At 39.4% G+C, this 14,483-nt stretch overlaps 1 protein-coding gene across 2 annotated transcripts in view; it reads right to left on the minus strand.

Annotated features, from left to right (window-relative positions):
- Positions 1-11,499, minus strand: part of numb (NUMB endocytic adaptor protein) — a 48,155-nt gene extending 36,656 nt beyond the window's left edge. The window contains exon 1 of one of the 2 annotated variants that reach the window (XM_026933889.3): positions 11,246-11,499. The gene's annotated coding sequence lies outside the window, so the exon portion shown is untranslated. The remainder of the gene's footprint in view (positions 1-11,245) is intronic. The other variant, XM_026933890.3, reaches the window with a different exon arrangement.
- Positions 11,500-14,483: the final 2,984 nt, after the last annotated feature.

The following is a 14,483-nucleotide window of genomic DNA, read 5'->3' on the forward strand; positions in this document are numbered from 1 at the left end:
ACCTGCAGGAATCACTTCCTTTGCGAAAGAGGACACTGAGCGAACAGGTAATAAGAATCCATGTGACTTAAGCCAACAGTAGAGATTTCATCACACCTTATCGGGCCAGTCTTACCACTCTAAGCGGACCAACAAAGCACGTAGCAATTAACACTTTCCTCTCGGGTGATGATGCATTTGACTTGCATTCAAAGAACCAATCTTGTCCATCTTTGTCTCACACTGCCTCACACCCTCCCTCACTGGATTAAGCTGAAAGACGCCAGTGTGCGTTTTGCAAAAAAACATTGCGTATTTCCCAAGAAAGCTGGCTGTCGTCGCAAGACATTGCTTCAAAGCAAAGCATAAAAACAAAAAAAATTTTAAAAAAAGAAATGGCTCTAAAGAAATGCGACAGAGTAAATAATGAAAGACTACCCAGAGAGCAAACTGTGGTGGCTCACAAGCTAGTGGAGATTTCCTAGATTTTGGGCTGAATAGAGCTCTAATCATTAGGTCTGAAAACCAGGATATATCAAGCACTAAACGCTTGGTGCAGGCGGTGATGGATGGATCAACACAGCGAGAGCATTGTTCCCCTACAGCCAACTCAGCGGAGCACAAACCTCACAAGGCCTGTACCAGCCTGTAGTTGTGGAAGTGGGCACAGTCACACGGTTGCTTCACTGACTGTCCCTCTGAATGACCGTGGGCAGCCCCAGCCCTGACATCTCTCTGACGCAAACCAGCTGAAGAACACTCATTACCACACTACTGCTGACTCCTTGAGAAAAGGAAAATGTGTTCGCATTTTTCACACATGACTTACAGTATCCATATTTCAGGGAGCGCACACTGTGGCGGTGGGTGGAATTCTCACCCTGTTACAGTACACTACTCTGGTTAGGATCGTCAGTGAAGTGAGGGAACATCTGGACAGTGTATGAACTGTCTCGACTGTGAAGAAAAGAGCTGGGACAATGTTCATAAGTGTAGCTTGGAGGGATGTCCCTTCTGGTTAACTGTATTATTCAGATTTCCATAAGAGTGAATGAATCAAAAGGAGAGAGGAGAAAGCATATTTAATTAGGTGTAATCAAGTATCATATCGTTTGTGTTTGACAGACACAATACAGAGAATGAATGAACCAACATTGAAAAAAAAAACAGCAAAAGCTTTATTGAGCTTTAATGTTAGCTCAGTATTCAGCCTGTACTGGACTTTGCAAAAAAATAAATAAATAAATAAATAAATAAATAAAAAGTTATAATTGCCACTAAAAGGATACAAGCACTCGGATATTTGTGGGTTGGAAGGATGCTGGAAAACCTCACTGGTTTAACAAGGTTTATATAATCACCATGGCACTGCGTGTTTATAATGATCTTAACATCAGTACAGATATTTCCACGTTATATTTATTAAACCAGTGAATGAAAACACAGAATGAATGCTCCACGCCTGCAGCATGGCTTCTGGTGTAAAATGTACCTAACTCTTTTTCCATGTCTACCCACATAAAAGCACTCCTGTTTTTTTTTTGTTTTTTTTTTTTAATGATTCTGATGCACACCATGACAGCGGAGCTCATCACATAACAGCCGCAGCCTCTCCGTTTCATATTTTCTCACCGACTTCATGGAGACACGGAGCATAACAAATACCTGAGTAGTGATTTCAGTGTTCCAACTTCGGCACCTGAAACAATTAACCCGGTATTCAAATACGCATATATATCCCAAGGAGCTTGGTATTTGAACCACAGAAACTCCTTTAAAGAGTTTTTTCTTTAACAAAAGCTTGTCACAAAAGCAGCTTTCAGTCCGCAATACAACCTGAAATATTCATCCTAGGCAAGCTCTGTTTATTAACCTAACATTTAACAAGGAGCATCACTTGATGACACGAGCATTGTGAAAAGGAAATGCAGTCTTATCGTCATACCAGCACTAACGCAAACAAATAATCTTCAATGATACACGTGAAGTCGATGTTCTAAATTCAATAAAGAGATAAACACCTGCATTTCTATATGACAAAAGACATGGGGGTATTGTAGAGGATATGGCAGCCTACACAAGTCGAACTTTCCCATGAGTGTCTAATAACATGATTAGGCAAGCAGATTTTTGCACATTACTCATTGCTGGCTAACGCCAGATGGATAGAAATACTGCAAACTAGGCTTACCCTGCTTAGCACAATCAAAATCACTCCCGTTTACCTATATAACAATACACGATACAAGTTCAAAGTTCAACACCGTTCATACTAATTTCAAAGTTCTATACTAATTATAAGTAAGTAGCAAAGTCAATGCTTAACACAAACGACGCTATTAGTTGTGAAGTGATTGACACTACAAAAACAAGTGTAAAAATAGACCGTAACGGACGGTGTGTTGGACAAAAAACAACATTAAGACGTGTGAATACTTGGATTTAAAATCACTAGAATACTAGATAACTCGGGACCGTAAGCCTGAGAAGTTGTTACAGAACGTAACCCACATCTATAAGTTACGCTTGCACTAGCAAGTGACTAAGGGAGATACAACCATTCATTTTCTACGCATGTGCACCACACAGTGCAGCAACAGCAACAACCGACATTCGAGTTGAGATTTTCTCAATTTTAAGCAAATTACAAACAACGTGGCACAGCGAGAAATCCAAACAACTGACTCAAATGATTGCACAAACCTATCCTATGGCGCATGTGGTGCAACGCTGCTTCAGTTCCTGCAATTAGTTCCCATTTACTCTCTTGCTAATGAGGGAACAATGATTCCCCTTCATAGGCAACAACATGTTTACTGTTGTCTTCAGTCCTGAAATACATAACATTCTCAACTACCACTTTGTATCTTGTAACAGCTGCAGTCAAATAAAGCAAATAAAACCTGATGCAGTTTATGAGTTTAATGGCAGATGGCATGTAAATGGTTCTGATGAATACCATCAGCTCCAAGAAACTCTTCCTCTCTAAGTTTATGAATGAATTGATGGATGTTTTAAAAAAATAAATAAATAAACGGAGAGGCAATCCAGAGTGACACAAAAAAAAAAAAAAAAAAAAAAAAAACCCACTGGCAGCAGATGCACAGTCCACTGCTTTACCATCCACGGGTGAACCAGTTGTGGAGCTCTGAAAATAACTGTGGTAATGTACAAACAACAATCATACAATTGAATGCTGACAGAGAAGAGCACTCATTTTTAAAAAATAACAACCAAGAAGACAGCAGATCTTTCTGGGAGGTAAACATGACTACACAAGCATTAAGAAACAGGAAATGTTACAATGTACAACTGACATCAAGACACCAGAAAAGCAGCAGAATCTCACACTTCTCATGTATGTGGACATTGTCTGAAGTTTGATAATGTCATCGTTGATAGTTCAGGAAGTGCAGACACCAGGAATGCAAGCTGGCCACTTCACAGCAATGAGGGATGGAAAGAGTTTCCCAGAGACGGCTGAAGTGACTACAGTAGTTTCTTAGCCAGGGTCAAAGTGACTTGCTCTCAGATTAACAGACTTACACACAGATGGCTTTCATAAAGCCTGACTTCCAAGACTATAAATTTCACATTTCAGGAGCTACTGCAATTTATTTGAAATGTTAAAATGCTTTGACTTTTAGTTTCACATAAGCATAATATCTTTATATTTACAGCATGGTTATTTACAGTGTTTGAGGTAGTTCACTACAAAAAAAGCAACAGTAGCAAAATGCAAAACAGCATGAAAACACACTGTCCTGTTACACAAAACTACATCCTGATCTACACTAATAGACCAGATTTGATGGTCTGAGCGAGCCATGACTCAGCAAAATGAACAGATTTCAAGACAGCGAGGGGCCGAGGAAAGCGCCTTCTGTTCGGTTATTTACTTGTCCCAAAACAGCCCCATGTTTACAGGGTCAGAATAATCGACTACATAATTAGGCATCAACAGCCAATTAGTCGATTAGCACGTATTTTCCCTCATCTTCTCCCCAGTTTTGTCACCTGCCAGTTCCCACCCATCAGCCAGCTCCCCCCCATCATACACCAGCTACCAAATGCTAAGTATAATGCGTTTCATGTGAGACATATGAACTACATCTTCTCAACTGCTGCTCATGCTGCATCAGAGAGCGGAGTATCACACTTGGATGAAAATGCTATCTGTCCTCTTCTGCTCACAGTTGCTTGTGACTGGCTAGTGTCCCTGTGATTGACAGGGGAGAGAGAGCATTGCTAGTCAGCTTGCCTCACGGAGGCCTTACAGGCACTCTCACCAGGGCTTTCCTCTTCAGGTGCTCACTCATGTTTTACTCTTGTGCCAGGCTAAAGCCCTATCTGGACAAGATTAACTTTACATGGGATCCTGCAGTATTTTCCTATTTTACAGGTGCTCCTCTGTCATTTTATTTATGTCCGGATCGGCCATATCTGTGTTTTTGTCCGTCTTCCACTGAGAAAATTACAGGCTGAATTACCTGCCGTTTTTCTCCAAACTCAGCGACCGTCTAATTTTAGTCCCATCCAGATTCGCGTGATTCTCTATGCAGACATCTCGTCGCAAAAAACGTCTGACTGCTGCTACTTGCCGCATTTAGCATTACAGTGTGCGCATCAGTGACACTCCCCCAGATATTAAACATTTTCCAAGTTGCAAAATAAAAAAAAAGATGCTTCTTGTATACTTTGTGATTATTGTTTTATTATACTTTCAAATTATTGCTGGAACCATAGTTCGCCCCAAAGTGAAATAAGAGCCAGCATCTCCTCTCTGCTCCATTGCCTCTATGACTTGGATGCCATGCTGTGAATGGAGCCTGATCATATGACTACGTGATCCAAACATCCGGGTTCATAGAAAATACAACCCTCTAGAAACTCACTCCTCCTGTGGTAACTGTACTGCTGTCCGGATGTGAGAGTTTTACCACTGAGGAGACAATTTACAGAAAAAAACATTTTAAAAATGTTTAAACAAATAAACTGATAAATGAATCCAGTCCAAATAGGGCTCGATTCATTTTCACGTCGACTACACTGAACATAATGGTGTCCCCAGTCTTCATATGTTTTCAGGCAGCTGTGATGTTTGTGATTTGTTCCGTGTTTTCAACTAGATATAGGTACTTAGCTATTGTGAAACATAAAAATTGAGTGCTATGCAGATAAAGATTTGATGAGATTTTCCTTTAATTTGTCATCTGTCTGTGTGTATATACAGTCAGGTCCATAAGTATTTGGACAGTGACACAATTTTCATAATTTTGCTCATAATCAAGAAGTGGTTGAAGTGTAGACTTTCGGCTTTAATTCAAGGGGATTAACAAAAATATTGCGTTAACATTTTAGGAATTACAGCCATTTTTCGCATAGTCCCTCCTTTTTCACAGGCACAAAAGTAGTTGGACAAACTAACATTATATTAAGATTATTTTAATACTTGGATATAAATCCTCTGCAATCAAGTATGCTTTGGATCATGAGCCCTTCTTTTCCTTCTCTATACTCTTCTCCTCCCATCATTCTGGTACAATTGAATCTTGTAGAACTGGTCAGAGTCTTTTAGAGGTGTTTTTTTTTTTTTTAAAGCAAAGTCTTTCTGTTCTTGAGTGTTACCAGTGGTTTGCATCTTGAGGTAAAAAGTCTGTATTTACATTCATGAAGGTGTCTCTTGATTGTAGACTCTGACAATGATACTTGACAATGTTGAGCACGCCTTTTTAAGAATGTACCCAATTGTTGATTTGGCCACTTCTGAAGTTTCTCCCATCTCTCTGACAGATCTGTTTTGCTTTTTTAGCCTAATGATGGCCTCCTTCACTTGCATCCACACCTCTCTGGATGACATATTGAGAGTTCCCATGAACAGCTACCAAATGCAAATTCTGCTGAAACTGCTTATCAGTCAATTATCCAATTACTTTTGAGCCTGTGAAACTAGAAGGACGTTGTAAAAAAAAAAGGCTGTAATTCTTAAACGGTTAAAGCAATATTTTTGTTAAACCCCTTCAATTAAAGCCAAAAGATTTGATTCATTTCAAATCCACTGTGGTGGTGTACAGAGGCAAAATTATGAAAATTGTGTCACTGTCCAAATACTTACGGACCTGACTGTATAGTTAGATCAGATATTTCAGGGTGGGGAAAAGACACGTGTACGCCAGAACCAGAGGTGGTATCAGTGATGTTTCGGTGCAACAGAATTATTTTTTTATTTGATGACTCATCCCTTGTGTGTTAGATATGCAAGGAGCATATGCTGAGTCCACACATCCCTAAGCAATGTGTCAGACTGTCAGGTGGATCCAGTCCTAAGTCAGCCTAATGATACAGGGCTTTACAGAGCTTCCTCTAGGCAGATTAGTCGACTAGTCATCCAGACAACACACTGGCCAGTCAGGCTTATATATATGCACTTTTGCACATCGCTAATGTTTACACATCAGAAAGATGTTTCCCTGGACACACAGCTGGAGCAGACAGCTCTGATCCCTACAGCTCACCCAGCAACTGCCGCTGTTACTAGGGAACTAAATCCAAAGTAGCACACACCCTCATGTGACTCGAGCAAAGCTGTATGACTGTGGTTGCACATAAGAGTTATCTGTGGAAATCACACTATGTGGCTAGATGTTGATTATGCATGACTTTGAAGTGAGAATTTTGCAAAAAAATTTAAATATAATCTTTCCCTCAGTCCAAATGTTATCAATCTGCCAAGATGGCACCTGGGGGTTATTTGAAATTATTTAATGTGACACGGTTTGTGGAAAGTGTGTGATGATCCAAGACCCTGTTCCTTTTGGGAGAAATCATATCTGTGCCAAACAGGAAGGAATGAAAAACACAAAACATCACATTAGGCATGTGAAATCAAGTAAAAACCCAGTCGTTAAATTTCCCTGTCAGCAAAAAGCTCCAGAAAGAAGAGCTTTGTGTCCCATAAAATTTTTTTTTTTTAATGCCTTAAATGCCTTAAAAAAGTCGTGCGAGTTGTGTCAGTATCTATTACAATGTTAACAGACTGATTCTTATATAGTGTCATACATGTACACTTTCTTTCAAAACAATTAATAGGAGGGTAACTTTAAACGGTACTTGCTGTTACCAAAAAAACTGGCGATATTTTGGCCACATATTGAATGCTGGACATTTTCACAAGGAATTTCACTTAATTTCAGAGAGATGTTGATCATTTGTCCATTTGCAGCCATTGAAACTGAAAGATCATGTCTGATTTATTAGTTCTGACATTTTCATGCAGTACGATTGAGTAAAAGCAATAAAAAGTTAACAAGCCTACAAGTTAATTAACCAGCATTCACACATGCAGTATTTAATTTTCTCAACTATATCATCACATTGTCACACATCTAATAACAGGATAATCACATTCATTGCTATTGTATTTGAAAGTGGACTGTTCCACAAAAAAGAGAGACAGAAACCTGGTGCAAGGACAAAAGACACAGATGGGTTGCTCTTATCTCTGCGGACATTTTTTTTTCTTTTTTGGACAAAATACTTCTTTAGCAATTAGTGAGATGACAAGCTAATGGTATTTCCTTCCTTAATACGATGAACAGAATCAACTTGTTTGGAACATCTACGACCCAAACAAGATCATAACTGATAAATTTCTGAATTACTGTTTATTTTCTATTTCAACCAGTCTAATGTGATGAAAGGGCAGTGAAGAAGACCGGGCAATGATCACCGTCACCCACATACAAGATATTAACTTTAAAAAAAAAATAAAATAAAAAATAAAAAAAAGCATAATTGCAACTGTATTGTGGGAAAGCATTAATCAGCATAAACTCAAATGTATAAATGTCCACAACAGTTAGGAATTTTAAATTTTGCAATATTTCATATTCAAACAGTAAAACTGACTTTTCGGCATTTATCCTTAGACCTCACTGAAGTGAGTTTCTTGCTTTAGGTCTGGTTGGTGTCTCTGAGAAAACCAGAGTGAGTATTGTGCTTCTGGTGCGTCACGGTCATTAGTCACTCATGCGTCTTGGCCAGTTCATTCATGTTCAAAACCATTACAGTACATCACAATGCCCCAACGCTCATCACTCTTTCACACCAAGTCTATGACCCATCCTTTGTGTTACAACGTAATCTCTTTACGAGCATTTAAGCATGTGGTTTATTTGTTCATCTTTCTGTCTATACTTAACTAGGCGTGTCTGAACACTCTAGTTGTCATCAATCCCGACACCGTCAACATTGGGAAAGCAGAAACTGGCCAAGCAGTGCTGAGCACAGAGGTTTTGCACAGCTCTTATTCATACACTCATCTATTCATATAAGCTCTACTGATTCTGAGAACATGACTAAGAACCTAATTCTGCAGGCAGATGAGACGTTTTCTAAGCAAACCCTTACTTATGAGACCTAATGCAAAATTCAAACAAGAAGCAAACCACTGATGCCACTGAGCAGGCTACAATAACCAGCAATGTCTCATTTGCCTTACTTCAATGTCAAACGGCTGATGTAAATCGTGTTAATAAGATCATATCAAAGGACCATCTTAGGAGGCTGCTCCAGGACTGCACCATCATTGTGCGGTGGAGTGTGCGAGTGTGACGTCTGCGATCAGTCAGCGTGCTGAAGCCGGCTCAGTGGGCAGCAGGAAGGTCTCAGTATGTCTCAGAGTGCTCATCACAGCTTCATCTCTTGTCACTGTTTGCTAAACTGCTGCTATGCACACTCTGAAGCCTTAACACCCTGAACGAACCACCTCCAGAATGGTCAAAGAAGAAAGAACGGGGCTTCTTCCCGATTCAATACTGAGAACAGGGTTAACTTTTCTCAGTCTATTACTGTGACACTGGCTACGTTTACATACAAGCTAATAATCTGTTAATAATCCATTTAATAACATAATCGGAATAAAAAATGTTCATGTATACACCTCAATCAGAATAGTGCAAACCAACTGATGCCAACCTGAACGCAAATTTCTATTCGATTGAACGAGGTGGGTAATCTTTTAGATAATCCATTAAATAGAAGAATAACAGTCACGTAAACCAGTGTCTGATTACTTTCACTGTCAGAATCTGCAGCTCCGTCCTGCACACGTGTGTCTGGATCACAACGAGCTCCCTCTCGGTGCAATAAAACATGTGGAAGTACACGTTACACACAACTTGACTGGATTAAATGTAACGTGTGCATTAATGACGACTGTCTACAGAGTGTCCATTTTAGGATACATATGAACAGGTCCCTTAGCAATCTTCAATCTGACTTGATTCGTTCAGATTGGTGAAAATCTTTGTGCGTAAACATAGCCACTGATAAACTGCAGCTGAACCTGTCAGCTGAGAGACAGGAGCTTGGTCAGACTTCAGATTTCTGCTGTGATAATCATTAACTGATGAGCGTAGCATTCGACTTCTACTAAAGCAGTAATTCTAGCAGAGCGAAGCAGATACGAGTCTCTTCATTTCAGTCCATTAATACACCATATTAGCCAATGTGGATTAGACTCTGTGTCTGGATTTCAGATGCACTCTTCTGTGTCTGGGCCTAACAGACTGGTGAGACAAGTTGTGTTATTTTTCTTCTCTTGTTGAAACACTACACTTATGCTGGAGTGTATATTAAGTGCTGCAAGTTTGCTCAAGAAACCAGCAGAGTCCTAGGCATTCTACACCATCATTGTTTTCGAAAAGCACCTTTCCTGGGAAAATATTGACTAGTAAACAGAGCAAGGGTTGCTGCAGTGACGTTTCCAAACAAGTGATGAGTACTAAAATGAGGGAACAGAATTCAGTGACAGACTCACAAAGCTATTAGGACTTAAATAAGTAATACAAAAACTGGGGCTGCACGATACTGAAGAAAAATGTGATAACTTGTTAAATAATGCAATACTATAATACTATATGTGTGGTTATATATGTAAAACGTGTGTTGGTTATGTCATTTTCAGTTTATATATACACACATATTATATATGTATAAAAACTGAAAATGACATAACCAACATACATGTTTCATGTTCTTTTGAGGAAAAGAAAACATTCTCTGCTATCTGCAACGCCCTAAAACTTAGTCTTTTCGTAACTTTTTAAAGTATTCATATCATTCAGTTATCGCAAACCCTTGCGTTATTGCATATCGCGATATTTCGATAATTTCGATATATCGTGCAGCCCTAACAAAACCTCGCCACACTGCTGCTGTGTTAAACAGAGTTGCATCACTTATGACCTTTGTAGCAAACTTGTAATCTTATCTGGAGCTTGCATGGACTTTAGTCCACCATCATTTGGGTTTCAAAGCTCTCACAAAATCGAGAATTAATCAATTTGACGGGAGGAATCCTATCAAATCTCTGGCTAATGTCAGTGAAACAGTATGTAAGAGAAAAGCGAGGTAAGAAATAATTTGAGAGTCAAAATGACACTTTTCTCTGCTTCAAATACACTTTATAGTAGCTGAGCAGTACGAGTTACGCTAGCAAACACTAGCAAAGCTCATTAAATACTTCTAGCAGGACATTTTAAAGTGCTGTAATGTATGTTAGCTTTAAGTTGCGGTAGTAAAGTTGTGCAGAGAAAGGTTTGTAGAGCGCCAGGTGGGGTAAGCTAGTCCAGTTAGCTAGCACTGGAGGAGCACAGGCGCCTGAAGGCAGATGGTTAGTTTGTCATTGCAAACTTTCCTATACGTCAAAAAGCAGTAAATCTAGACGGGCAGCTAAATACCGAGTTATTCAGCTACATATCCCAATGTAATAGTTTTGCCGTCTTCAGGCCATCAGCTGGACCTTACTGCTGAACCTATCTGGCTGGCTAGCTAACTTAGCTAATATATCGTATTTTATTATGGCGTAGTTTGAGTCTGGGTTACAGCTTGCTAGCTTATGTTTAGTGACATCCGCAAGTACACTCTTCGCGTGAATCAGAAAATTAGCTGTCACTGGCAGCTGGAACTCGCCAAAGAAAAGAAACGCCACAGCTAGCTTAAATGTAACCAGTTCTATTACACGGGTAAGTTAGCTTTCCAAAAAATGGCCACACACTCGCATGTGTTTTAGCCAAACCAAGTCCTCTGCACGGGTATTAGCTAACGAGCGGCCAGGACTCAGCGTGTCTGCGGTCAACAAGTCGACCTGGGTAACTAGCTAACAGTTGCGATGGCTAAACAGCTCGCTAGTTGGCTAATCGCATCATCATCAATCTTTCCATCCAGGCGGCGAGTTTGACCAGTCCGGAGCAAGTCCACTTACCTGTTCAGCAAAATTAGCAGAGTTCGGCCTATCCGTATTCACGATCAGAGAGGGCGAAATCACACTGGATATATAAGTTCCAAATATACGCGTCGATTTATAAAATGTAACGTCCCTCAGAGGAAAGTAATCCTACACCGCCCGTTTCACCTGCTTGTCTCAGTACACTGCCGCTGGCAGCCCGGTTCAACCAAACCTCGCCCTTCCTTAGCAACGCCCCGCCCTCATCTACATACCGGACACAGAACACCACGCCCTATTGTCTAGTCCCGCCCCTAAGCTATAGTCTGGCCAGAGTCAGCCCCGCCTCCATCCAAATACCCGCCAGCGTCAGCTCCGCCTCCATCTAAATACAGGCCACACTATAAACTTCCCGCCCCCTCATCAACGTCCCCGCTCATAGTAACGCCCCGCCCCTTCATCTACATCCTGGCCTGAGTTTTAAAAAAAAATCAGGTGATCTGAGAAAATATGTTACAATTTAATTAATGATGCATTTGTAAATAGATTATTTTACTGGCAAACTATTATATGCATAGCTATAAGGTGCTAAATACTAAACCCCTTTCTGCTCCAAATTTGGCGTTTTGTGTACAATCTTGCATTTTTATTATATGGTGTGCTTCAGGATTTGTTTATTTGTTTGTTTATTCATTCGTTCATTTTTTTATTTATTCATTGTATGTTCATTTGTATTTGTAGTCTTTTCCTGGCTGTGATTGATTGATTGTAAATTGATTGTAAATCAATCAATCAATCAATGTTGTATCCTCATTTTATTGATCTGGGATGTGGAGCTTGGATTTATTAAAAATGCCAGGCATGTTGTCGCAGACTGGAGCTTTGTGATTTCAGCACAGGCTCTTGAAATCCGACTGTTATATACTGGGGATCTTGCCATATTACACTACAGTCAAAATCTCTGAAGCACTTGAAAATGTTGAGAATGTGTTACATGTAAGCAGATTGTTCCTCTGAGCAATACGAGTGAACTGGTCACAGAAATTAGTCAACTATCCTTTATAGCTTAGGCTGTTTTCACATATAGCTCTTTTTAAATGACCTGAAGGGGAACTAGATGCAAATGGCCTCAGTGGACTCAAAAGGGGTCTCAGTTCTCTTTCTGGAAATTTTAGCATTGATGAGATCTCAGACCACTTGTTGTTCACACCACAACTCCTTTACCAAAATTTAATAGTGAATATGTGTAACAATGAATAGTGTCATTCAGAATAGTTGCTTTATATCATGCTATGATTTGACTGAAATCCTATGACTTGGTTTAAAGACAGAGCACGCAAAACAGATTTGAAGTGAAATACCAGAAGCAGTTTCGATGCTGAACCATTAAAATTTACTCATGCTTCATGCCATAGAGCTACTGACTGTTTAGCTCATGCATGGTTGGGGTAGACAAAATACTGTACATGCATTACACCACATATATTACACACATACTGTATACTAAGAGTATTATACTTCTATGCTGCCTAACAACTTAAGCACTGTAGCATATTTGCTAGCGCCACAGTAGCTCTATTAGCTTATTTGTCATGTTGCTACCTAACACTGCTGACCTTGTTGTGGGAGCACACAATCCCACAGAAAGCTATTTGAGTTGTTTTTTTTCTGTTAGGTGACAGAAAACTGGTGCTATATACAGCAACCCTCATGTTCTTTATCTATAAAGCAAAATGTGAAGACCACTTTGTATTCACAATGCACAAATCAAGTGGACCGCAAAATGAACTGCAAATGAACCGTACACAGACCGCCTCTGAAGGCTGTCTGTTTGCTTGTGGGACACTTTAAAGGGGTCTGAGTTCATTTGCTGAGTTCACATATGCACAAAAAAATACTGTGTCACAGAGTTGAGAGCACATGTAGCACTGAAACAGAAAGGGTGTAAAAACACCCTTATTCAATCATCATACCAATGTCTGTTACTATTTTGTAAACATATTTACAAAATTTTCAAAAGATTTACACTTAATGATTTACTACAAACTGACTACAGCTGGACTTCAGTGGCTACCTAGAAGTGTAAATTTTATGAAAATGTTGTAAAATGTACACTTAGTGATTCTAGGTAGCCACTGAAGTCCAGCTGCAGTCACTTGTTCTAGTCCTGCTGATCTGTTTATCTCTCACTCCATCCCAGTGGCTTTCTCACTGTCTCCCCTTTAGCTTATTTGTCAAGGGTTCAGTGTTGGCCAAGCTGTGAATAGTCGGAGTGCATTAATCTTTATAGTCCCCATCTGAAAACACCTGCACATTGCTTTGGAGAGAGACAGTAGTATTCCAAATTTAGCATCGTGTCTTGCATCTGAGACCCAGACACACACTCAAACAGCCTGAGGTCTATTTGATCCATAGGTCACAACGATCTCTGAGGTGACCTTTAAATACCAATGTGTCCACAGCCAGCTGTGACAAAGTGCCAGGATCATGGGACAAGTTTTTTTTTTTTTTTTTAACCGTGGCAGATGTTTACTGGGCATATTGCAAAATCATGAGAGAAGAGATGGACTATGCGGGTTAAGAAGAAGATTAGAATAAGTGGTAAAGTTAAAGATATACCAGAGTTGTCATGAATGGATTTGAAAGCAGACATACCATCAGCGTTGTTTGGAAAATATAATGCAATGTAAATAGCTGAGCATTGTAAGACACCGCTGAGGTTTACAAACCTATCCGTTTTTATTGAGTGTGTGAATGCAATTTCAAAACACCATGCTGAAGTGTTTCTTATGTATTTGAAAATGCTGCAGCATGAAATCTGAATCTGTGGATGTGACTTTGATGTTGGAGCTCAGACTGAATTAAATCAGTCTTCTATTTTTGATGATAGCTTTCCACCCAGTGGCCAAACACCAAACTGCACTAAAACAAATCAACTGAAGAGCAAATTCAGGCAAAATGCAAACTTAATAATGATGAAAGCTATCAATACCTTAATAGTAAGTAAAATTACTTCGTTATATCTAGGGTAAGATGCTTATTAAAATTCATAAAAGTCAAGTTTTACCTAACTAAGTCAACTTGCGGCTGAAGAAAATACATTATTATAATTATTGTTTATGACCACAAATAATAATAATAATAATAATAATAATAGTAATAATGCTTGATGAACCTTTACAGTATGAATAAAGATGAATTTTCTGGGCTATAGACTTTATTTTTCAACTTACAAGAATGCTCATTTTGTTCATGATTGCAAAAAAAAAAAATAGAT

The sequence above is a fragment of the Pangasianodon hypophthalmus genome, chromosome 10, assembly GCF_027358585.1.
Source record: "Pangasianodon hypophthalmus isolate fPanHyp1 chromosome 10, fPanHyp1.pri, whole genome shotgun sequence".
In the NCBI taxonomy this organism is placed as follows: Eukaryota; Metazoa; Chordata; class Actinopteri; order Siluriformes; family Pangasiidae; genus Pangasianodon; species Pangasianodon hypophthalmus.